Below are 21852 nucleotides of genomic sequence, written 5' to 3' on the forward strand. Positions count from 1 at the left end.
TTGTATGTATATAAATTTTTTTTGTCCTCTTTTTTTTTCTCCCCCCATCGGGTCCCTCTCGCGTTGGGTGTGTGTGTTCCTATTCAAGGACCCGCCACCTCCTGTCGTGCTAAAACCAGGAAGGAGGGAGCCAAGGGCTCATTTCTGCCTGGACGCCGGGGCGGCGGGCGAGGGAGATGGCAATGGAGGACAAGAGGAGGGAGGAGAGGCATGGGCAGGCGGGAAAAGGAGCATGAGGAGGGCAGAAAAAAAATAATCCACCTCCCTAGGCCTTTTGTTTAACCTGTGTCGATGCAAAGAAAGGTCTTGGATTTTTTTTTTCCCTCCCCTTGTCCTTTTTTTTTTTGCCCTGTGCTTGAGCCTCATGGGGCATTCTCGAGCCCAATGGGGCAACTTTCCGGAGCGGGCGGTGTCGGAGGTTGATTTTTTGGGAGGTGGCGGGCTCGTCCCACGGGCGCGCAGCTCCGAGTGCAGGAATTCCTGCCAGCTCGCCTTTGTGCCAGCCTCCGTTGGCCTTGGGTGTCTCATTCGGATGGAGCCTGGCATCCAGGCACCGCCCATTTCTTGGCGTTGAGCTGCGAGGAGAAGGAAAGGGGAGAGAGCGAGCGAGAGAAGGGAAAAAAAAAAGCTGTCTCACTCAAACTGGCCTTTCTCGGAAAAGGATCCTTCCCCGATGATTGTCCGGATAAGCGGAGCTAAATCCAGCCACTACTCCACAACAAAACCACTCTCTTCCACGGTGCGTCTCTCTTGCTGCCTTGGTACGAAATCGAACCTCACTCTTAATTTTGGGGTTTTTTTTGGTTTTTTTTTGTTCGTTCGGTTGGGGTTTTTTTTTTTTGCTTTTGATTTGAAATAACGTTTTGTTCCTCCAGTTGCTCCGTTGCTTTGTTGTTGCTGTAACCTGCCCTCTCCCCGAAATCCCTTCCCGCCGAATCCTCCGGCCCTTGGTGCTAAAACACCCGACTTTAATCGGTCTCCTATAGAGGGATGTGTAGCAGACAGGCAGGTCCCTACGTGCAGTGTTTGGAGCAGCACTGGAGGGTGATTTCTCTCCCCGCCCTCGCCCCACCACCCGGGACGTCCCCGAGAGCCACCCGGGGCTGGGTGCGTGTCACCCGGGCGCTTCTTAACTCCCCACCGAGCACCACCGAGGGGGGAAAAATATGTCGAATCATGTCGGATTTGCAATTCAACATGGCAGCCGCAGCAAACGTGGTGGGAGCTCCCAGCACCGGGCACACGGTGGGCACGCTGCTCCCGGCCGGCCACGCCAGCGCAGGCTGGGGGCACGGGGAGGGCGGCCGGAGGGAGAGGGAGGACGGGAGGACAGCAGCGAGGACAACCCGGGCGAGGTCAGGGGAGGAGGATAATTTTATATCGTTTTGGGGGGGGGTGAATTACACCAGGAGCGATCCGGGAAGGAGGGAACTCAAGCCGTCTGGTTTTGTCAGCGTTAACTGTTTAGAAGCTGGCTGGTTTTCCACGCCTGGCACGGCGTGCCAGGGCGGGCGCGGGGCCGGGGAGATGCCCGGGAGCGGGGCGGGAGCGGGCTGAGGGAGCGCTCCGGAGGCAGCTTTTCCTGGAGCGATGGCGGCCTTCGGGCCGAGCCGGGCGCTGCTGGGAGGAAGCTGCTTTTTGAGGGCACCGGGATGATTAACGGGGCCCTCCTCGGCCGCGCGGCACCTCCTGCCTCGTGGAGGTTCACGCCTCGCACCGGGGCGAGATTTGGCACCACCGCACCGAAGCTCCTCAGGCCGGCCTGGCCCTGCCCGGGCCCAGGGGTTGCCCTGGGGAGGGTGAATCTGCCCTCTTTCTGTCAAACTTAATTTAGGCCTGTTTGGGACACAACAAAAGCAGCTTGTTTGCAGGGCAGGGTCCTCCTTCCCGGTCGCTGCGCACTCCACAGGCGCTCGGAGCCATGAAAGCCACCCCTCCTCCTTCACCAAATTTTTCCTCCTCGTCCCCCCTGCCCAGCCTTCCCACTCCTCCTCCTTTCTCTGGAAAAAACCTTTTCCAGTGAGTGACATGTGGCCCTACAGTAAAACCTCCGAACTGGCCACAAAGCACCCAAATGCCTCGGCCCTACTTTGGCTCCGTGACCCACCAGCCTGCACTGGCTCTATCAGCCATGCTCCGGGAACATCCCCAAAATTGCCTCACCCAGCAGGATGGTGAGAGCCTCCCAGAGATGTTGTCCTGGCTGTTGCACACCTTTCTGACCTCAAAGGGAGCTCTGTGACCTCGTGCACCTTGGTTTAGTGTCCGGGACACCAGGGTCCAGCCCTGAACCCCCGTTCAGCACAGCCGTAGGTAGGTTTTCACAACCAACTTTCCTTCAGTTCAGAAGCTGAAATTCCCCTGTTGCAGGAGCTAGGGGCAGTCAGGCATTTGTGGGGTCAGACCCCCAAAATGTGTTGGGATTCCCTCTTCAGCAGAGCGTGTGTACACACTAGGTTACATCCAGACCCTTAATTCCAGTGAGAAGGCAAGCACAAGTGTTTTACTCATCAGTCCAGCTTTTCCCTTGCAGATTATTTATACAAACAGGGGTTGGGGTGAAACCAGACCTTTCCCAATTCGCTCCCAATCCCTATTGCTTCCCTGAGAAAAGCTGGTGGAGGGCAGATATTAAAAAAAACCAACAAACCACTGAAGCTCCTGTGAGCAGCCTGGGAGGAGAGAAAGTCTGAACTCAAGCAAGGCTCTTCTGACGTGTCCTAAGCAAAACATCTGGCACCCCTGGAAGCGCCGTCCAGCCAAGGGACACAGCTGTTTTATTCCACACAGCTCGCAGAAAAATAGGGCTTGTGCTTCCAGAACATGGCTCAGCAGAAAGGACGAATTCTTGAAATGGGGAGTTGGACCTTTCTGCTGTTTATTGCCTCTGAAAACCCCTTTGCTTTTGGGCTGCTCTGCTCCATCTCCCGGCAGGAGACCAGGAGCTTTGCTCCAAGGCTCGAGCCTTGGTCGGCTGCTGTAACCCCCCAGCCGGCAGCAGAGCCACTCTGGACTTGCACAGACATTCCTGAGAGCAGGATCAGGCCCCCAGGTTTGTCGAGGGTGGCTCTGGGAAATTTCCTTTCCTTAAAAGGACCAAGTTTGGCCAAGGCAGAGTTTGGATTGTGATTTCCTTTTTTCTTTTTTTTTTTTAAACCCGCCCCCCCCCCCCCTTCAACTCAGAGCAAAACTTAAATTGGTGAGAACTGCCTGATTTATAGCTGCAGAAAACGCTGAGCTCTGTGTTTCCACAGGCCAGACCCGAGGGGAAAAACTTCCCCTATGCTGGACCATCCATGTGAGCAGCTTCACCACTCCAGGGACCACTTCTGGTAGGCAAAGAAGGGGTAAAAGGCAGTGAGACTGAATCTGGGCTTTGTAGGCCCCATCCTCAGGCTTTCCACAAATTGTTCCAATGGATCTGGGGGCAAAAGTTTTGCAAGATCCTTGTAGGAACCCATCCAAGGGAGAGCTGATGCTGGAAGCTTCATGCACCATGGAGAACACGGTGTCCAGACACACCCTGATCTGATCCACCCTCTACCACCCCACATCTGGGCATCAGAAGAATGAACACCATTTATTTTCCTTCCTGCACCTCTCTCAGTCCCTAATTTCCCCCTGCTTTTTTTCTGTAGTACCAGTTTGTTGTGGTGGAGTTGCTCGTAGCTACTGTTTAACTTCAATAATTGGCTGCTGCCAAAGGTGAGGCCTGGGAGGACAAAGCGAGGTGGTTGGTTTGTTATTGTAGGGTTGCTCATGGGCACTGAGCTGTGCTGTCTGGCTTTGCAGTTGGAAAGCCCACGAGATACGCAGGGTTTGGCATGCTAAGGTCGCTCACAGGATAGTCCTGGCCACAGGAAATGTAAGAGAAGTAGCCCAGTGAAGGACACAACCAACACATGCGTGAAGTGAGGTCTGTGGGGTCTAAGAAGTGGTTGTTGTGTTGTCGAGGTGATGACAACCAAATATCACCCAGTTCTGGGGTTCTGGGAGGTCTGTGGGGTGGTGGCTTTGCAAGCACCTTTGCTGCTCATTCCCACAGCAGTGCTGTTCTGTCCTGTGGCTGCTGCCAGCACCTCAGTGTCACTGCCCTGCTGGGCTTGGGAACAGAGGATGAGCCTAAGGGAGATGGCCCTTCACCCCAGATCAGTCCAGGCTCACGCAGGACTGGGCAGGAGGTTTCTCCTCACCTGCAAGACCATGACAAGCGTTGTGCTGCTTCCTCCTTTCAGCTTAAGGGCTCTGCAGGGCAGCCACAGCCACCTTTGGCTCAGTCTTCAGGGTCTGGTTTGAACTCACAGGATGGTCTGTGCTGATGCTTCAGTGCCAGGCGTGGGGACCTGAAGCAGCTTTGCCTGGGCAGGGAGGTTCTGGGAGTAAAACCAAGAATTCAGGGAGTGGTTCTCCTGTCCTTCAGTCGTGGCTTGTATGGCACTGGGCATCAGCTCTGGTGAGGGGAATGGAGGCTGCAGGGGCAGCACGTGGCATCCTGGCACGTGGAGCCAGAGTGGCTTGGGAGCAGGCAGCAGGATGGGAGCAGGATGGGAGCAGGCAGCAGGATGGGAGCAGGCTCATTTTCTTGCGCCAAGTTTGACAACAGAAGCCTGAGCTCAGGTTGGGAGTGAAGGCACCCTGGGCATGCGAGAGAGAAGGTCCCAAAAGCCCAACTCGGAGCAACAGCTTGGGTTTTACTGTTTACCGAGCAGTTCTCATGTGGAGATTCCACCAAAAGTCAGGTCAGAGGCTGATACCAATGTGATCAACAGCTTCAGTTTCTGGGAGAAGGATCAGGATAAGAACCTGGGAGCTGAGCAGGCCCAAAGGGAGTATACCTAGGATCATCCTTCCAGCCACTCTGCCTTGGAAGCACATTACTGCAGCTGAAGAGGGCTGGGATGGATGCAGAGGGACATGGACAAAGGGGCCTAGGAGGGCTTTGCTCCTTCTCCAAGCTGGCTGCACAAAATCCAAGCAGGTGATGAAACCCAACAACTCAGTAGCTCTCAGTGTCCCAGGAATAAGAATAGAGATGAGGTCACCAATAGCACTTCCCAGTTCAGTCTGGCCAGTTGTCCTACAGCTTGCTGGGGGTTGCCTCTGCTGTTTTCCATCCACGAAACCCCCTTCTCTCCCTGGCCCCATCAGCCATGTGCTGTTAACACACATCACACTCCACCCCAGGAGCGGCCGCACCTCAGCAGAGATGTGAGAACACACAATGATGTGTTGAACCCCAACACAGTCTCTGCCGTTCAACTTGCTCTTGTTAGTCCTGAAATCTTCCAGACTCTTCAGAGAGGCAGCAGCAAAAGAAGAGTCTGGCAACGAGCTCCCAGGGTAGGGAAACCTGAGCTAGTGGAGCTTGTGCTGGATCTGACAGCCAGGATCGGCCCCTGACCTGAGGCTGGACCCAGCCATGCCTGAGCACTGTGGGAGTTCCCATCTGCATCTCAGTTTTGCAGTCCCGGCCCTGCCCTGCCCAGGGGATTAGCGAGATGCGGTTCCCCGGGCGGGGGAAGGGGCTAATGAACAGAGACAGGATAACGAAGCAGGTAAGGGCTTCCTGTACTTCAGGGCTCGGGAGGAAATCCTGCAGCTGGTGAATCTGGATACGATTAGTGTCCATTTCTCCCTGTGTAATCAACCCATCTGTTCATCCTTGCGCATCAGCCGCGCACGCCTCGTTGCAGGCAGATGCCTCCCGGGCACCGCTTTTATCCGTGTCTGCCATGGCCACTCCAGGCAGGCTGAGAACAAGGCTCGCTCTGAGCCGTGACGGCGTCTGCTCCCTCTCCCCGCTGGGATCGGCAGCGCCGGCCAGGCCAGAGGGAGTCCCGGGAGAGCTGCTCCAGCAAACCGGGATCGCTGCGAACAGCGGGACCGAGCCCAGGGAAAGCCCCTTCCCCGGGCTTTGAACGGGCGTTCAGAGAGATCGCTGTAACACGGAGATAAGCTCAGCTCCCCAGGCACTGCCCGCTCGTCCGAGCTCAGCTTTACCACGAGCAGGTAAAGGTGGATTATGTCCCGCTGCCCGGCTTCAAAGCCTCGTTCATCCCCCGGGATCCTGAGGACGGGCTGCGCGGTCCCCACGTGGTCGTGGAAGGGACGGGGCTCTCAGTCCTGCTCTGTAAGAACGCTGTTAAAGTTGAGAAGTGCTGGTAGTTTCCTGAGGATTCATTTCACCTTCTTTTCACATTCTTTTCCTTGACAATCTTGTCCAGCTATGCAAAAAACAGGTGGCAGCCCTGCATTGGCTTCCAATGTCAGGCCAGTGTGTCAGCTTGGGCTGAAATGAAGTCAAAGGAGAAGCTGGTGTGTGGGCCAACGTATTTTTTTGTAATGCAGTGGCTCAAGCTTGCATGGCTCTTTATGGTCTTCTGAAAGGTCAAGCTTGGTGACAGAGTTGGGACAAAAATCTACAGGTTTTTCCTGTAGATTCCAGTCCCAGTATCCTGCAGGACCTGCACTTATGGGCTCTTGCTTGTGGTCACTGGAGTGTCCTGGGGGATCCATCACGCTATATAAAGATGGTCCCTACCCTGGGCAGTTTCTGTGCTCAGCCCAGTTCTCTCCCTGTGTGGTGTTCAGGGACCCAGGCACCTGATCCTGCCATTTGCTGAGTGCCAAAGTGTCATTACAGCCAGGAACAATTTGAGGAATGCAGCACAGGTTAAACATTTAATTTGCTTTCAAGGCCTACTTGTTGTTTCATTCCTAAATGCAACCTGTCCTCAGCCCCTATTATTTTGCTCTGGTCTGCTCTTTGGGTCCTAAATCTTCTGATTTTTGTTTGGTTTGGAATGCACTGATTTACCACTAAGGAATAAATGAAAGGCAAAAGAAAACAGCAGCAGTTGTTTGCACAGGCCCTATATTGTTCTGCTGCTACTGAAATAGGAGTGATAAATCCTACTCCCTGGACAGAGAGAGGTTTTTGGGTGGTGGCTGTGTGCAAACAAGGCCAGGGAAGATAAACAAGAAGAAAAAAACTGGTTTTAGGAAATGACAGTTGCGGATGGTCCATCAACAGATGCTTCAAAGCCAACAAAACACCATCAATTAGCAAAGCCATATTAATATTATTTCTCCAAGGCATTTTTGCATTCACAAAGAGGGCCAAGGGCTGGATCTATGTAATGGTATCTGTGGTCAAACTTGGCTGCAATTAGGAATCTGTGCCATTCCTATGTAATAGGGGGGAGTTTTATAAAGAACTTTGCATGTAGAAAATCTGTCCATAGTGCCAGAAAGGCTCAGCCAAAAGGGTGATGAAAATCTGTCTGTTGGTGTCCTTGTCAGAACTGCTGGAGGTGGGAACATTTGCTAATCTTGCTTATTTTAAGGGCCCTGCTTTCAGCAGCAGTTCAGTTCTGAAAATGCAGCTCTGAAAACTCAGCCCTCGAGAGTCTCATACAATACACGCCTCAGACTAGACTAAAGAGGGATGAATTTTTCAGACTGTAGGTTCTTGCCTGCCTAATTATGATTTTCAGCTTCTTAAGATTAGGTCTTTGCATTGTATAAATGTGACACAGAAGAAATAGCTGTGACATTGCCTTTGCTGTTCCAGCTGGGGAGGAACTCAGCTAAACCTGCAGAGTTTCAGAGCTTGCAGAGCTGATGTGGAAGGGGAATTTAGCTTCATGTTGGGAAATCAAACTCAGTTCCCTGAGCAATCTGAACTGTCACGATTTCTCTTCTGTCCAGGTCACCCAGGATGGCCTGGGAACAGTGTCACTCTTGAGGGGTACCTTTGGCACCTTGATGCAGTGCAAGGTCAAGAAAGGTTTCTGTATCAAGGCAGTCTCCATCAGCTCCAGTGGTTATATCTCTATTGGAACCTTTCAGTAGGTTTAGACCTTCTCTATGGGTTTTGACTTCCCTGTTCAGCTGCCTCCATAGACACATAAGATGCTTGAAGCTGCATAAAATGTCTTTTGGGTGAACTCAGGACTGGCCAAAGTCTAAAGTGGTTTGGCTTGCAGGATTCATGCAGCTCCAAATCCAGTCTGGGATGGGTCCCAGTGATGTGGGAAGTGAAGCCACCTCTCACTTTAGCAGGCAGAGTGCTCTCTGCCATCTCTGCCACCATCCATCTTCTGGAAGAGGGAGGAGAAACTGCCTCGTGTGCAAGCATCCTTTGGAGCAGGATGGGATGTGGGTCACAAACAGACTGCTGGGCATGTAGCAAAAAGACCAGCAAAGTTGTCAAAAACCCTGGGTTGGATTTCTGTGTTTTCTTGGTCTGGAGCCCCAGAGCTGTGTCTGTGAGAAGGCAGCTCCACCTTCATCCTTGGTGGGAGAAGCAGGCAGGAAAGAGCTTGGATGGACTCTGCCCATTTTTACCTCAGAAGTGCTGTGGCAATAGGATGAATAGTGCATGTAAGTTCAATTCTTTTCTCTCTGGCTGAGGGCAAGGTGTCCCAGCTGATAAGAACTGGGAGCCCAATCTTGTTAAAGCCAGTATTAGACTTAGACCTTCATGAGATCTACTGCCTCAAGCAATTCCATTGTTCAAAGCACATTCGGTTAATTAGTACATTAACTAATTAACCTTCTCAGCATCCCAGGTAGGGAATATGTGTCTCCCAAAGGAGGAAACAGAAGCAAAGTGGCTCACTAGGACTGGATGCAGGAGCTCAGCTGTCAAGTCTGGGTTTTTTCCCTTCCCAAATGATTTTGTTGCTGCTGAGGGTGCCTTGTGCACACAGTTCCCTCAAGACAGAAATGAAGGAGTCCAAAAAACTCCCAAGAGAGTGCTCAGGCCCAGCGAGGAAAAGTACCACTGGCAAACCATCCAAATACCCAGAGAAGGCAATTTGCTTCACCCACATGCACCAACTAAGGAATAAAAAGCACTTCTTGTTCACCAGGAAAGTTTTTCTCACCACCAAATGGCTAAACCCCGTTACCTTCTCACTCACATTTTTGTCCACTCTAAATTTCATGACCCAGAAGCAAAATGGCCAATGTGGGGAGGAGAGAGCATGTGAGAGATGACAGTGGGGCTGTGTTTGTAGAGGCTCACTGGGATGTGATCAGACCAGGAGGGTAAGACCCAAAGAGGCTCCAGCAAACAGCCAGAGGGGAAACTTGGATGCTGAGGAAGTCCTCCGACTCAAACACATGATGGTGAGCAGCTGATTTCCACAGCCTTGCAGCGTGGTAGGAAAAAACTCAGGGCTAAAGCACAAGGGTAGAGTTCTCTGGCTTGCAAACCCATGACAGCATCACAGACCCTTTCTCACGAGTCCTGGTCACAAACAGAAAAGGGAGGCTTGTTCTCCCCACCCAGCTCTGACCTGAAGGCAGAGAGAGTTCTGTGCTCTGCCTACTATCAAATGACAGTCCTTGGCAGCAAGGATGTGTGTGTAGAACAAGAACCAACTCCTGCATGCAATGATATGTCCCAGAAGAAGAGAGTCTCCCAGGGCTTAATTATGGGGCCATGTGCTTACCAGTCCTTTGCTCCTGGCTTCCAACCAGCCCAGGCAGTCACAGCCCTGCCCACTGGAAGCTCAAACAGGAATGTCAAGGGTGTGCCTTGAATGGGAGCACAGTAACAGCACCTGAGAGCAGAAAGCACTGAGGCAAGAGGCCTATCCTGCAGAAGGGACTCCTTTCATGACCATGTCTTAATCTACCACCAGTTTACTAAACCCACAGCAGCCCAGATTGGAGGCTGCAAAAATATCTCCCTTGCAAAATCCTCCCTTGCCCTTCGTGAAGCTCCAGCATTTTAATCATATTCACACCTCCCTCTCCTGACACAAACCGTCTCGGCTCCCTCAGGAACCCAGGTCCACAAAACCTGTGCATTCCTGATCTCATTCCCTTGCTTACACAGTCAACACTCTCCCCTCCATAAGCCTCCCAAACACCCCCCTTTGTTTGTTCTCTGTATTCCCACCCTGTGCACTTCCCCATTTGACTGGGATATATTGAATAAGCAACTAGTGCAGAGGGCCTATAGACAATTTTGGGTGTGCTATTGATATCTTCAGCAATCCCAGCCCTATGCATGTCCCTAATTCCATATTGCTTCATCTCAGGACCACCAGGAAGGTGCTGCCTAGTTGATCCAGGGACCCTGTTACTGGGACTGTCTTGTGAATGTATCTTGTTCTGTTGTGTTTATATTCAGTTAGAATAAGAGCTCCTCAGTTTGTCAGGGGGTTTCTAGAAGAGAGTATTGGTGCCAGAGCAGCTGAAATTGGTTTTCATTCTTAGCTTCAACCTGACATGCTGCATGTGGCCTTATCTATTGCTATAATTCTTATCTATTGCTATAATTATCCAGAGCCCTTTGGTCTTCATCCTGCAACTTGTCTTGCTGCTTCTCCTGCAAAAGTATTGCACGAGAAATGCACTGTTCTTTCTGTGCAAAGGCATTTTCAAGCAAGCCTTGCCTTCCCAAATCCTAGTAAAATTAACCAGACTTGAATCTCTTAAATGCCTTCAAAGTTCCCAGACTTCAAGGTTAATCTGAAGTGCATAAACCTACCTCTGAGGTCACATGGCTCGAGACCAAGTCCATATGAAGTCAGGATATCCTGGGCAGGCTCTCAATAGAGTTTTTTACAGGTGATGCTTATTTTCAGGGATATTTTAATAAGCCTAATCAATCATAGCAAGCTACTAAGCAATAAATCCATAACAATTTTCACCTGGACATCTTAGGTTACTTTGCAGGAAGTTGGTGGGGATCAGACAGTAAGGAATAGTGGTTATTAAAAACAGTCTTAAGATTTCAGCTTTCTTCACAGGATAACTCGAGATGTTGGCATTCTGCTTCTGCTTGGAATTACTCTGCAGAGAAATTTCCTTCCCCAGTGACCAGCTAAAGCTGGGCAGGTCCAGCCTCCTGTGCTTAAATTTATCCCATGTGAATATGCCAAAAAGTGCCTTGTCCAATTAACAACCTTCCTTAGAGGATTTTCCTATAAGTCCTGTAACAGCTTCAAAGATGTGCTAGGTTTTGGCATTTCCAGCTCCCTGCATCCTTAGGGCACTGAAAATTCCTACCCATCCTAAATCCTGGGAATAGTCCTGATTGTCACCGCTTGTCCCACCTACAGAAGTGGAAAGCCCAGGGGGTGTTGGTTTGTGTCCTCCTAAGGGCTTTTCCATGCTGGGTACTCTCAAAAAAGGTCACGAGGTGTTTGCCTTGCTCTAAAACCTCTCACTGTTTTTTTTTGGTCAGGATTTGAAGGGATTTAATGTTCGTGGTCAAGGGTGGGATTCACCTGTGCATCTTGTTGGGTGCTAGCTGGGAGCTCAGCCCTGTGCTTTAGGGAATGAGGGTGCAGTGAAATGCCTCTCTGGTTGCCCAAGACGATGGGCAGTTGTGGTGCTGGTCCGTGGAAGGGCAGAAAGATAAAAGTCATGGAGCTTATGTGAGGCTTTTTGCAGGCACAAGGCCCTTCTGGACAGAGCCTGGGTTTCTGGGGCAGGCTCATCGTGACGGGACTGAGCAAGGAGAGCTTGGGTTGCTCCTCTCGCCGGTGCCGTTCGGATCCAGGTTGCAGAGGCCGTGCTGTCCCCAAGGCCTCCTCGCCCGCGCCGGGTTCCTCTCCCCCTCCCTGCGGGTGTTATTTACACCATTTCCTGCCCAGGGAAGTTCAGGAGTTTGATGTTACTGGGTTGGTTTCCGCTCTCCTGCCTGGTTCCCATCGGGAGCTCTGGCAGAGCCCAATCCCTGCGGCTCCGGCAGCGGCCGGGCAGGACCCTGCCCATGCCAGCGGGCGGGATGGAGGTGCCAGCCAGGCCCAGGGAAGGAAGTGTAACCCCTGTCAGGCTGGACAACTCAGGCTCAACCAGCCTGGGAGGGCTGGAAAAGCCGACTCTATGTCCGTCCCTCCACCCCAGTCCTGCTGCAGGGCCGGACGGGAGGAAGGGAGGACGCACCCGGGCATCGCTGCAGAGCTTTTGGGTTCCTGCCGAATTGACGCCCTCCCTTCTCCCTCCCTCTCCTCCCCATCCTTCCCTCCTGGCCTGCGTCTCCCCTCCCTTCCCTTCTCCCTCCCATCCCGCAGCAAACAAAATGGCTGCTCCATGGCCATTTTGTTTTCCGTCTGGAAGGGGGAAGCCGGGACGCTGGGACTTGGCTCTTTTTTGGAGGCTGCAGCCATATTTGAGCCCAACTCTCCCGTCTCTACGTGGCACCGGCTGTAGCGAGAGAGAGAGAGAGAGAGAGAGAGAGGGAAAAAAAAGAAAAAAAAAAAAAAAGGACCTTTTGGAACGAGCCCAAAGTCAGAGAGTGGGTAGTTTTGGCGTATGTTGAGCACTGAAAATGCCTGGAATTGCCAAAGTGAGCTTTTGTGTTAGCAGCGTAAGGCTACTCGGTGCACGCAGAGTCGCAGGGCTGCACGGAATAGCCGGACGGAAAGGTTTGTTTGCTATATTCAATAAAACAGCCCTCCTTTCTCCTGGATTTGTAAAGTACCAGAGAGCACTGTTGTCTAATTTGTTTTTTTGGACGGGCGGATGGTTTTACACATCGGCTTGGTATGATCAGAGCCGGTCATTGCCGGACGGTAGCGTTTTAACCTGTTGTGTGTCCTCTTGTTTTTGGTGAATACGATATCTGACCTTTCCACTGAGCTGGCAGTGCCTGGATTTAGCTGATGTAATCCGGAGAATATTTTTTTAGGTTTTTTTTTTTTTTTTTGGGTTTATTTTGTTTATTGCCTCCTTGCCTTGAAAGTTTTCATCTCAGGAATAAAAAAAAAATCTCAATTTAAATATTAAAAGCAATAGCTGTTCTTGGCTTTTTAAGCCCTTGCTTTTCTCCCAAGGCTGGAGCTGAACTGTGATAACAACCTGTTTACTGCTCTCTCTGTGTATCCTGCACACGTTAAGGTGTGATACACAACAGAGACGCCATCAACAGTAACACGCCTTGAAAGTTTAAGGCAACTTGGTGGCGTTGCCATAAAATTTTGCACAGAAACGTGGCAAAAATACCAGAACTTGTGCCAAATAAAAGCGATTTTTTTTTTTTCCCCAAAGTGATTCTGCATTTCCTTCAGTAGCCTGTATGTCTTGGATTTGGTAGTCACGTCGTTTCGTTCATGGACGCTCCGAGGAGTAGATCTCTGTCCGGTGGCGTGGGGGGATCGGGCTCTGATAAGGCAGCATTGTTGGAGTGATCGTCCTACCTTTCCTTGAGTGGCTGTCCAGACATGTGGAGAGAAGCAGACACTTTCAGAGAGGAGCTGGGAAGGAGAGCAGAAAGAGGTGAAATCGCTTTTCTTGCACAGAAAGGTATTTGCCTCCATATCTCCTTGGCTTGTTTATGAACAGACAATACAGGGAATTGCACGGGTGATGGTGGTCCTGGAGCTGGGGCTGCTTGGGTGGGCACTGGGCGGGTGGTTCGTGTTGAAAATTAAATATTTTGGTCCAAATCTATGTTACCTACACACCTTTCATGAGCAGCTTTTCCAAGGAGGAAAACAGTATTAATTAGAAGAGTTTTACAAAATATTACAGAAAAGGTTCTTCTTTCTTTAGATGTTTGAGTTAACCTATAGAATTGAGTACAGAACAGGTAAAAATAAGCCTGAAAGATATTTTTTTGTCTTATTTTTAGTATTTGGAGAAATTACTCTGTGGAATAGAAGTAGCGCCTGTCTTTTGTAACAAAAATTCTTGGATTTTTTTTTTTTTTTGCTTCAGGAGAGGATGAATTATATGCAGATTTACAAGGAAAATACACAAACGTTTAGAAAAACCGTTGCCTTTGTGGCCACCTCTAATAATGTATTTAAGAAGGTTTAATAAAAGATAAGTCATGTAACAAGCAAGATACAGATGCCTGTATTGTAGATAAAAATATCAGATTCATTAATGATAATCCAGATGTTTAGAAACATCTGATGGGACTCGAGACAGACTCGAGACAACCCCTAAGAGATGAGCAGCTATTTATTAAGATACCTGTTAATTGTTTAATAATAAATGCCATGACGAAGTTGATGTGAAATACTCCCCATGTCATTAAAGCGTATGGAGGAAAAGCATTGCTAAGAGGCAGGAGCTGTTGCAGGATTGAACTTGAAATATTTTTACTTCCATTTCCCCTTCCCTATTCACGGTACCTTTGATTAACTGTTTCAAAGCGTGATATTTAATACCAACTTTAGGACCGGGTGCCTGGGAGGGCGGTCAGCCTTGCTTTGCCGAGAGGTTCACCTGGCCTGGGAGAAGTTAAAAGCCACTTGTCCCTGTGGCTAGTTTGGCAAATGTCACTTTTTTGCTTTCCCGTAGCAAAGGGTTGGCCCAAGGTGGTTTTTTGGGGTGTTTTCTGCTTTTTTGTGCGAGCGGGTTCCTCGCTGCCTCACGCGCAGCTCCGAGCGGCGCTGGACGTGGCTGCACACCCCGGCGACGTCGGGGAGCTACCGAAACCTTCCACGCTCGTTTTTTTGCTTATTTTAGGTTTGATTTTCAATTTTTTTTTTTTTTTTTTCCCTTCTGGTCTGTTTGCTTTGTGTTTTTCCGTCCCGGCGAGGTGTCGAGGCGAGGACGTGGAGCCGCTGCCGGGTCCCTTCCAGGCAAAGCCAAGGGGACAAAATGGCCACTTCGGCCATTTTGTGCCGGCGCCGCCGGGCGGCTCCATGGACGCCAGGGCCGCTCCTGCCCCAGCCCGGCCCGTGCTCCGGGAGGCTGAAAATCCTCTTGGAGACTGAGGGCCCTGAATTCCCGCTGAGAATTCCTGCCTGTCCCCGGCACGTTTTGGCACCGGCGCGCGGGACCGCGGCTACACAAAGGCTGAAAGCAGTGTCAGCTTTTAAAGCAGCGACTTTGTTGTTTTATGGTTTCCTCCTCCCCCCCTCCTCCATGTCATTCAGTGCTCCTTAATAAACCAGATCAGCTCCTCAAAGCTTCGGAGCCTTTCCAGCTACTCTCCAAGGTGGGCTCCCTCCTTCCTTGTTTTACAGGTAGAGACTTGGCTGTGCTTGAGCATCTTTGGTCTGTAGATGCTCCAAAATTTGGGGGGCATCACCTTGGGTTGTTTGCTGGGGTCATCATGAGCCACCCTGAGCCCCGCTAAATGAGGAACAGTTTAGGTCACCTCTTGATCCTAAAATGGAGTCTGAAAGCTGGACTGGAAATATCATTTTTATGCCAGCCTGGAGGATCTTGCTGTGAAGAAACATATTAATCCTTTACCTGATAATTTTCCTCACCCCTACAAGCACCTCTAGACAGCGAGACCATGCGGTGACACACTCTGAGCACAGGGAACTTCCTGCAGTCTCAAACAGACTGATAAAGTGTTTTCACAAAAATCAAATTTTGGCATTTTGAAGGATTCCTATGAATCTGGAAGGGGAAAATTACAGAGCTGCTAGCTTAAAGCCTGCACAGAAAAAGGTGTTTTTCAAAGAGATCCAGTTCTTGACAATCAAGTATCTGAAAATCTTCGAAAAATGGGCTTAAAAAGCTCATAAGGCTCATTTCAGTGATTGTCGTGGGATTTTTGCTGAGAATCTTGGTAGATATGGAGTTTGCACAAATCTGGTGGCTGAGTGGATATATGACTAATTCATAATGCCTCGTTGTGAAACCCCAGCAGGGTTTTACCACTGAGCTGTCAAAGACAGTCGGGAGAGGTGGATGTGCTCCTGTCCTAACCTGGTTAGGCTGGCCCAGGTAAACCTTTGCCTGGCAGTGTGACCAGAGACTGAAGCCAGACTTCCCATGGCTTCACCATGGACTTGCTGCTTCCCCTTCTTTCCCCATCTTTTGTCTTGGTGGTTTAGACCATGAGCCATCACGAAAGGGTGTTTCTGTCTCTGCAATTTGTATGGGACAAACAAGTGTGACAGTGATACTAAGGGTAGGATGCTCTTAGTGATCCTTACTGGGCACAGTATTTCTAAAATCCTCCTGTTTGACTCCTTTCTTCACAGATCCTGGCAAGATCAGGATTGCAGAGTCAGCAGCTGGGTATTCCCAAAACCTATATTCATTAAGACAATTATTATAATTAAATCTTCTGTTTTCAGGATTACTTATAGAAGTCAGAAGGGATTTTTTTTTTTCTCTCTCCATGTATAATTACATCTGTGTGATCTCAGAGTTATTTAATGTAATTTCCCACCCACGGTTTGAGATTGGCCCAAATGCCTGTACTCTGCAATGGTATCAAGAGTGACCTTTTAAATGCCTGGCCTAGACATCTGGCTTACATGCTTAAAATATAAGCCACCAGATTGGGAATCAGGAAAAATTGTTTCTCTAGGTCAGTTGCCAAAAGTCTCAGTACCAAGAAGGACGAGCATCCTCTGCTTCTGTGTATCACGAGGGATCACCTGGGCCACCCATCTCCTCTACCAGTCCTCTACCAGTGCAGCACCCACTGGTTTTCTTGCCACCATGGCTGGTGTTGCACATGCTGAGAATGATGAGCAACCTCTGTGCACCACTTTCTATGCTGATAAAACAGGAAAAATAGTATTTCCTGTCAGCAGGCTGTTTGGGATGGAAGGTACCTGGCCCTGTGGATGGGCTGGGTATTAAATGCTGTAGGAATCAGCCCTGCCACCTTGGGTTTTTGACATTGTTTGTACCCTGTCACAGCAGGAGAGGCCTGGGCCAGATGGCCTGGCACAGTGGGTCATTCCTCGTGAAGGATCAGTTTGTCAAAGGAAATTAAGAGAATTACCTGGGCTGTGTTGGATGCCAGTGAGGAGGACTCGTGGAAAGCTCTGCAAAGGAATGGGGTACTTCCTAAACCTGCTGCAAAGATTCCCTTGTACCCCAGGCCACCCTAAACTCTCACAAGCATTCCAGCTACAGTGGTTCACCAAACCTTTGGGAATCTTACTTATTAAGGCTGTTGGCTGTTATCTGTGGAAGCACAAAGCATTAGGCAGCTTTTGTTCCTTTGGGGACTTCTGCCTTAGCCCCCTCCTCTCTCACTGCAGCACGTTTGAGGGGGTTGGGGACATCTCCTGTTGAGCTCCTATGGGAAGTTGTCTTTGGGTCTCTGCTGTGATGCACGTGCTTGGCGTGCTACTGGTGGCTCCCTCATCATTATGGCTTCCTTTAATCTCCAAGGGGAATTCTTTCTCGTTGCAAAAGAACCTCACACGTTTCTTTTCAACTACCAGCTTAATACCTTGCATCTGTATTTGGGTGTACAGAGAATGAGAAAGTCTCAGAAGGTGAGCCAAGGGCTTGGGGGGAAGCCAGTCTGTCTGGATCCATGCTAATACCTCCTGGCTGGGCTGCAGCATTAGAGGGACAGCACGGCTGCATGTTGCACTCATTTGTTTAGGAAATAAGATCTGCCTTGATGTACTCGATACCATTACATTTGCAGCCTAAAAGCTTCCTTGTACTCAGTTATTTCTAATCTGCTCAATTCCCTGGAGTGCACAGCAGCTAAATTGATGGATTCTCTTATCTGGCCTGGCAGGTTTGTTCTAGATACGCTGTGTGTTCAGGAGGTGAGGTCAGCCTGGCTGGCTGTGCTTGGCGTTGCTGCAGTTTCTCGAGAGCTCTGCTATCTCCATGTGTGGCCCCGGGCTCCAAGGGCAGGGCTGCTGCTCCCGTACGCCCTTGGGTGCATAAAGTTTGCAGCCAGTGAGACTGCAAGGTAAGGGCTAGTCCAAGTGGACTGAAGGAGGTTTAAAGAAGGAAGGAGCACTCCAGGACAAGGTTGGATATGACTCTCCTTTCCCCTGGTGTGATGAATTCTGATGATTTTTCTTGTGTTTCTCCTCACAGGAGCTGCAGAGGAGCAGGTGCCTGGATAAGGATCATCTCAGTGCCTCAGGCTGCCACGGTCCCAAGCTGTCCTTGAGGCTGAGGTAGTAGATTGAATAGTTGTGGAGTCTGGTCCTCCCTTTGAGCTAACTATACAATCTACTGTCTTTCCTAAGGAGACAGTCAGGTCTTCAGGTCTCATCATCTACTTCTACACCAAGTTCTCATCATCTACTTCTACACCCAGCGTGGAGGGAGGTGGTGCAAGGAAAGCAAATCTGTGAATCTGCAGCGTCCCTGAGTTGGGCAAGACCTCCGTTCTGCTCTGTGGAGGTGAGGTAGTAGGTTGTATAGTTTGGTGGGAGGGATTTGATCCCATTTCAGGTGATAACTATACAGTCTATTGCCTTCCTTAAAGAGCAGCAAAAGCGCTGGAGGAGCTCCCGAGGCATCGCTTCTTTCTGTTGAGGATCCTAAAACACAGCGTGGCACTGTTGAACAGCTCAGTGGGTCTTCTCTTACAGCAGCCAGGATTGCATTCTTCCAGGAACTGCTCCGTGCCTCAGGCACATGAGCATGGAGGCACCTGCTTACAAACCCACCTCTGTTTAATGGGTGCAGGAGAAACCGTGAAATGGGTCTGTGCATCAGCTCCTGGTGTTCAGTTCTACTCCCTTTTTGCAGGAGATGAGCTCCAGCTGTGAAGTGTTTAAATCTGTTGTTCTTTTCTGGTCTGTCAGGGCTGGAGGGGAGCAAATGGGACAGATTTTGAGCTCACGACTTAAGTTGGTTTCACCCAATTCTGAAGTTTGGGTTAAGAACTAAACCCAAGGGCAAGCTTAGCCTGTGGACTCAGAGCCCCGGGAGCTGAGCAGATCTGGCTGCTTGGCCCCTGCTCAGGAAGTGCATTTTGTTTTGGACAAGTTCCCAGCTGTCCCATGGTATGGAGTTACAGGGTGGTTCTTTGTGATCTGATAATTCCTATCAACATAACTCACTGACATGCAAACCCTGGCAAGGAGGTTTGGGCTCCTGGGTATTTACACAGGATAAGCCAACGATTCAGACTAAAAACTTGTCCTAAAGTGAGACAAATAAGGAAGAGACATGAGCCAAAGGGAGCAAGTCCTAATCTTTCTGGGTTCTCCCAGGCAGGTAGCACGTCTGACAACAGACATGTGAGAAGAGGTCACGCTTCAGAGCTCTGGCCCTTGGCAAGGAACAGGGAATTGCTAATTCCTCTCTTTCTTAGGAGCAGATGGGACTATCCCTCTGCCATTTTCCAAAGTAAGCAGGATCAAGATCATGAGTGGAGCTGTAACACGATCAGGGCTGCGCCAGTTCTACAAGACCAAAGGATATTTCAGGCCATTATCAGGACCATCTCACTGCCAGGGAGACACGTGAGACCCGAGACACCCGGGAGCGAGGGCGAGCAGAGGACACCTTCTCAGATGAAGTGGGAGGGAGGGAGCTGCAAAGAGAAATGGGAGCCCTCAAATTTCACCCTGAGCAAACACACAGGGACAGCCAGACCTGACTGCTTGGGGCTGTGGGACTCCCCAGAATGAAGCAGCTCGTTTAAGGCTCCTCTGCTGGGATGGGGTGTAGCTGCAGCGAGGCTGGGACACAGCTGGTGGGTGGGGATGCTGCAGTGTGTAGCAGGGAAGGAATGCAGCCCTCTCTCCATAAATCTGGCTTTTCAGCACTCCTGGAGACTTGCTGTGCAAAACTACAGCTTGGTCCTCTTAGCTGCATTACTATCCTCTAGCTGCTTGCTAAGGGGCAGAGCTCCTGCCCACAAATTGCTTGGAAGGTGCCAATATAGCACCACAAGCATGGGAACAGAGTGGCATATCCACTTCATATTTAAGAACTAAATCCCTCAAAAAGAACTAATCCTGTGTGTCCCAGGTGGAATCAGCTCAGTCCCCCTCCATGGCATCGATGTTAATGCAGAGAATCTCAAGCAGTGAAACTGTGTGAGCTGGAAGCCATGAATAAAATATTACTGGAGATACTCTCTTGTGAAAATAAACTTGGTTTGATTTGTTTAAAACAGTGTCTTTATTGCCTTGAAGTCAGCTTGGCTGGTGAATTGGGACCTCCAGAGGGGTGGCTGCTGTTCCTGCCTGGCCAAAACCCTGAGCATGAAAGGGAAGCCACAGCCAGGACACGATGAGGATGTGGGGCAGACTGGGTTGGCCAAGCAGCTGAGACCATGTGTTTTAACTGGCAGGAGGGGCTTTCTTTAGGCAACACAAATTCTACATGAAGCCTCAACCTGCTCCTTCACCCTCAATCAGCTCAAGGGCTGCAGGTTGGGCTTCTCTCTGCCCTGGATAGTCCTTCCTATAAGCATGTTTATAATGGATACAGCACCAGGAGAACACAGGGACTTCCAGGGTCCACTAACCCCAACTAGGGCTCAGAAAGCAGCCCAGGCAACATTTAATTTCTCCAGTGCTTCCTGGCACAAGGGGAAGGGCAGCCTCTGCCCGGGAGGGCAGTGAACAGGCTGGCCAAGCTTATATTCAGTGGATATCTGGGACTCCCACCTGACTCACTGGCCAGGATCCCACAGCACATCTTGGTGGGGCAGCAACACCATCCCTGACCATTGGCACAGAGCGACAGACACTTTCTTTTAGGAGAAAGCAGCCAGGAAGCAACATGAAGAAAGGTGAGTTCCCTCCAGGACACTGTGGGAGGAAAGCACTTTCAGCACAAATACTCCAAAGGAATATTGGGCAACTCGATGGATCTACCAGCATCACGACCCCAGATGCAAATCCCCCAGGACAGTGTATGTGTTCACCTCAACCCTTCCAACCCACCATGTTCAGGGGAGACTTCAGGAGCTGGAGCCAAGAAACCTCCTGTCGCTCAACCAGCAGCAGAGACGTCCCTGTCCCCGCTGGGAACAGGCCCCAGGGGTGGAAAGAACCAAGCAGGTGGGGCTCACACAGCAGCCAGACCATATAAACACCAAAAAATCGCATGGTTTTAACCCAGCTCACCCCAACTGATGGTTGGTGCCTTCTCCTCCTCCCACCACACATGGCTGTGGGGCTGTAAGGACCTGGCAGCATCTTTGCCAGGGTCACCCCAATACCAGGGGTGCCAACACCAGAAATGGAGCAGAAATGCTGTTAAAGCCTCCCTTGAACGTTTTGTGTCCTCCCCTGTGCTCCACACCAAACCCTGCCCCTGCCTGGGCCCCCTAATTTAGGATTAAACCAACCCCCCCCAATGCCTGTGTGAGAAGGGCTCAGCCCCACTGTCCTGGGGTGCAGGGGGAAGAGGAAAGCGGATTTCCTCCTGGTTTGGAGTTTTCTGCTACAAGGAACTCTATAAATAGGTCCTTGCACAACAGCATGTCTCCAGAAGTCAAAACCTTAAGGAAAACAAAACTCAACAGTTTTCACAAGGTTCTCTAGCCCCAAAATAATGATAAAATGCTCAAATCCTAAAATTATTTTGGAGGCTGTTAATTAGCAGCACCTCAGCGGGGAAGGGAGGGGGGGTGGGGACGGTTCCAGCACTGCAAAAAATCAGGTGTAGCCCAAGTGCCCTGATTTTGCTGGGAGGAGAAATGCTTTTCTGCTCTTTGGATTCTTTGTAGGGAATTCACCCTACGTTCTCCTCCACCCGCATGCAAAACCAGAACCAGTGGCTCTGAAATGCACTCCCAGCTCCAACCCCTCAGCCCTCAGCCCAGAGGAACAGCAGCTGCTCTGGCTGCACTTTTCTCATGTGTCCATAGCCCCCGGATGGATTTTTCCCCCCAGAGCAGCTGGGCAGCAGGAGCTCAGCCTGCCCCAGAACGCGCAGCAGCCGCGGCACCTGGGCAGGAGGTTCTTTTTAATCTGATCCTTAACTCCGTGTGAAGCTGGCGATTAAATAAAGCTCGGCGCTGCCGGCAGGGATCCGTGCGGTGAATTCCGAGCTGCCCAGTGCTCAGTGGTGTCTCTCCCAGTGCCATCTGCCGGTCACTGCCTGGCTGGGCCGGCCGCGACCGTGACCTCAAAACACCCCTCGGGCAGCTGCTTCCCTGCAGGAGAGCTGGTGCTGCTGGGCTCCTGCAGCAGGGACCTGGGAGAAGGGAAATGTGGAGCTGCAGGGCAGCTT

The 21852-nt window shown here is 50.6% G+C and overlaps 1 long non-coding RNA gene across 2 annotated transcripts; it reads left to right on the forward strand.

Moving 5' to 3' along the window:
- The first annotated feature begins 338 nt into the window (after positions 1 to 338).
- LOC135402545 (uncharacterized) lies at positions 339 to 19780 on the forward strand. Of its 2 annotated transcripts, XR_010425153.1 has the most exons (4): positions 11770 to 12392; positions 13015 to 13269; positions 17743 to 18054; positions 18140 to 19780. It is a non-coding gene; the product is annotated as an uncharacterized LOC135402545 (long non-coding RNA). The 2 variants fall into 2 exon arrangements; XR_010425154.1 differs by lacking the exons at positions 11770 to 12392; positions 13015 to 13269 and adding an exon at positions 339 to 761.
- Positions 19781 to 21852: the final 2072 nt, after the last annotated feature.

This window comes from Pseudopipra pipra, chromosome 25, assembly GCF_036250125.1.
Source record: "Pseudopipra pipra isolate bDixPip1 chromosome 25, bDixPip1.hap1, whole genome shotgun sequence".
Lineage (NCBI taxonomy): Eukaryota > Metazoa > Chordata > Aves > Passeriformes > Pipridae > Pseudopipra > Pseudopipra pipra.